Genomic DNA, 3,997 nt, shown 5'->3' on the forward strand with positions numbered 1-3,997 from the left:
TAAAATTGGGAGGAAAAGTATGGCTAACTAGATAATTAGCTACAGGTGCATACCAAGGAACTACTTCAGATACTACATGCAAGCTATCAAATGAAAAAGCATCATTGATAGGAGTGGAGTCATCCTTAATGTGTTCAAGGCGACTCAAGTGGTCTGCCACTAAATTCTGGTTACCACTCCTATCCTTAATTTCTAAATTAAATTCTTGCAGTAACAGTATCCAACGTATTAGCCTTGGTTTAGACTCTTTTTTAGCTAATAAATATTTTAGAGCTGCATGGTCTGAGTACACTACTACCTTCGTACCAAGTAAATAGGCTTGGAATTTATCCGGAGCAAAAACAATAGCAAGAAGCTCTTTTTCAGTAGTAGTGTAATTAGATTGAGCAGCATCTAAGGTTTTAGATGCATAAGCAATTACGAAAGGATCCTTACCTTCAGGCTGAGCCAGTGCTGCTCCTACTACATGGTTGGAGGCATCACACATAATTTCAAATTGCTGGCTCCAGTCTGGTCCTCCCACAATTGGGGCTTAAGTCAGGGCGATCTTCAGCTTATCAAATGCTTGCATGTAATCCTCACTGAACTTGAACTCGATATCTTTCTGTAGTAGTCTGGAATAAGGTAATGCTATCTTACTGAAGTCCTTAATAAATCTCCTGTAAAAACCTACATGGTCAAGGAACAAATGGACTTCCCTCACGGAGGAGGGGTAAGGTAAACTAGAAATGACATCTACCTTTGCTGGATCTACTGAAATACCAGTTTTAGAGACAACGTGTCCTAGAACAATCCCTTATTTTACCATAAAGTGACATTTTTCAAAATGCAATACAAGGTTTGAACTAACACATCTGTCTAATACTCTAGCTAAACTATCCAAGCAACGGTCAAATGTATCACCATATATGCTAAAATCATCCATAAACACTTCCATACAGTTCTCAATAAGATCTGAAAAGATACTTATCATGCATCTTTGGAAAGTAGCAGGTGCATTACATAAGCCAAAAGGCATTCGTTTATAAGCATATGTTCCAAAGGGACATGTAAAAGTAGTCTTCTCCTGATCCTCAGGAGCTATATGAATTTGAAAGTATCCTGTATAACCATCTAAAAAACAATAATGTGATTTACCTGACAGGCGATCGAGCATCTGGTCAATAAATGGCAAGGGGTAATGATCCTTGCGAGTAGCTTGGTTGAGCCGCCTATAGTCAATGCAAACCCTCCATGAATTCTGCACTCTAGTTGTCAGGAGCTCTCCATGTTCATTCTTTATTGTTGTGACTCCAGACTTCTTGGGCACCACTTGTACTGGACTGACCCATTCACTGTCTGAGATGGGATAAATGATATATGCTTCAAGTAGTCTGGTTACTTCTTTCTTGATAACTTCTAAGATGGTGGGATTCAATATTCTTTGGGGTTGACGGACGGGTTTTGATTCCTCTTCTAAATATATTCTGTGCTCACAAACTTGAGGACTGATGACTACTATATCCGCCAAGCTCCATCCAATTGCTTTCTTATGTTTTCTCAGCACACTAAGCAGTTGCTCTTCCTGTTGAGAAGTGAGTTCCCTTGCAATGATAACTGGGAACTTCTGATTATCCTCAAGGTAAGCATACTTGAGGTGTGGAGGAAGGGGCTTCAATTCTAGTTTCTGCTCATGGCTAGGTTCTGGATCATCCGGGCTAATGGTAATGGTAAAGTGTCTTCATTATGTTCAGAAGGTGTCCCCACACTTGGAATTTGCTGCATGTGCTTTTCTTCTAATTCTTCTTGGTGAACTTCAGCTATAGTTTCATCAATGATATCGCACTGGAAGATAGAATGATCTTCCGGAGGGTGCTTCATAGCTTCATTTAAACTGAAATTCACTGTTCTGCCATCTATCTCAAAGGAATAAGTTCTTAAGAATGCATCCAGCTTGAATTTTGAGGTCTTCAGGAATGGTCATCCAAGCAAGATTGATGATGGTCTTCCTGAGTCATTAGGGGGCATTTCCAGGATATAGAAGTCAATGGAAAATGTGAGCCCCTTGATTCTCACTAATACATCTTCAGCAATTTCAACTACTGTAATAATGCTTTTATCTGCTAACACAAAACGAGCTGCCGACCTTTTTAAGGGAGGGAGCCTTAAGGTATCATATATAGACAATGGCATTATACTAACACACGCTCCTAAGTCACACATGCAATCAGAAAATATTACACCTCGAATGGTACAGTTAACCATGCATGGAACTGGATCACTACATTTTTCAGGTATACTTCCCATTAAAGCAAATATAGAACTACCTAAAGGAATAGTTTCTAATTAATTAATTTTATCCTTATGAATGCATAAATCTTTCAAAAATTTTGCATATTTAAGCACTTGCTGAATAACATCAAAAAGGGGAACAGTTACCTCAACCTTTTTGAAAATTTCTACCATTTTGGGATCAAGTTCCGTCTGCTTTCTGGATTTCCTTGCAACGTGTGGGAATGGGATAGGGATGGCGCCACTTGCAGCATCTGCATCCTTTGGTGCTCCATTCCTTGGCTGAGCTAATGCTTCTTTAACCTTGTCTTGTACTTCAACTTCCTTTTCAGCATCTTCTACTTCCACTGAGTCTTCAATTGGGGCATGTTCTATTGGGCTTGGCTCCTCCTGGGTCCTCTCTTCCAGTGTGGTTCCGGACCTCAAGGTGATGGCGTTGATGCCACCCTTGGGGTTAGGTAAGGGTTGAGAAGGAATTCCACTGGAGCTTGAAGGTTGGTTGATGGAAGCAAGTAGTGACTCTATCCGGGCGGCGAGAGCTTGTAAAGTGGCATTCAGACCATTTAAACTAGAGTTTAGTGTAGTATGCATGTCTTGTTGTCCTTGTGCAAGAGAATGAAGCATCTCGTCATTTGATGAAGAAGTGGGATAAGTAATCTGTGGGACTTATTGTTGGTTATGCTGGGGTCCTTATGACTGTCTTAGGTGAGGAGCTCTGTAAGGTTGGTTCTGATTCTGCTGTCTGTTGTTGTTATTCCACCTCTGTTTCCATTGTTATTCCCTCCAGTCATGGTTGGAATTATCCCTCCAACTTTGGTTGGAGTTGTCCTGCCATCCTTGGTTATAGTTTCCACCTTAGTTGTAGTTGCCGCCTTGTTGATTGTATCGTTGATTCGGGCGGTCATAGAAGTTATGAGTAGCTGCCACAGTGTTATCCTCTTGTTGGAGCTGCGGGCATTCATCGGTATAATGACTATAATCAGCACATATGCCACATATTCTTTGTGGAACTAGCTGTTGGCTTTGTTGTGGTATGGCAGGTTGAGCTTGTTGTTGTTGGTTCAACTGTAATTGCTTCAGTAGGTTGGTCATTTCACATATACTCTGTGTAAGAGCAGTGGTCTCAGTGCTAGAGGAAACTTCTGCAACAGCTTTCGAATGGCTATTCCTGTGTCTGTGATTTCTGGTGGATTCAGCTAAGTCACTGATCAGTTGCCATGCTTCATCTGCGGTCTTGTACTTCTTCAGAGAACCATTACTAGCACCATCTAGGGTAGTTTTATCCCGAGGCTTCATACCTTGAGTGAAGTAGCTGATCAACACTAGTCTGTCAATCATGTGATGGGGGCATGCGTCTAAAAGATTCTTAAAACGCTCACAGTACTCATAGAGAGTCTCTGATTTACCTTGAATAATGCAGGAGATCTCTTTCCTCAGTCTGTCTGTAACTTCAGCTGGAAAGTATTTTTCCAGAAATTCTCTCCTGAGCATATCCCAGTTGGTAACAGTCGCTTCAGGTTGGGAGTAGTACCACTCTCTCGCCTTTCCGGAAGGCAGTTAACAGAATAGAAGTTTCATTTGCACTATGACGCCTGACAGTAGAACAGGCTGTCTGAAAATCCCTTAGGTGCTTAATAGGCTCTTGAGCAGGTAAGCCATGAAACTTGGGCATCAAGTTGATTAATGCAGTCTTCAGCTTAAAATCTGCAGCTGGAGTTGGATGATG

At 41.2% G+C, this 3,997-nt stretch overlaps 1 non-coding gene across 1 annotated transcript; it reads left to right on the forward strand.

Annotated features, from left to right (window-relative positions):
• The first annotated feature begins 3,603 nt into the window (after positions 1-3,603).
• On the forward strand, positions 3,604-3,711 carry LOC112745526 (small nucleolar RNA R71). The gene has a single exon (XR_003173450.1). It is a non-coding gene; the product is annotated as a small nucleolar RNA R71 (small nucleolar RNA).
• The last annotated feature ends 286 nt before the right edge of the window (positions 3,712-3,997 follow it).

The sequence above is a fragment of the Arachis hypogaea genome, chromosome 14 (genome assembly GCF_003086295.3).
Source record: "Arachis hypogaea cultivar Tifrunner chromosome 14, arahy.Tifrunner.gnm2.J5K5, whole genome shotgun sequence".
NCBI classification, from domain to species: domain Eukaryota; kingdom Viridiplantae; phylum Streptophyta; class Magnoliopsida; order Fabales; family Fabaceae; genus Arachis; species Arachis hypogaea.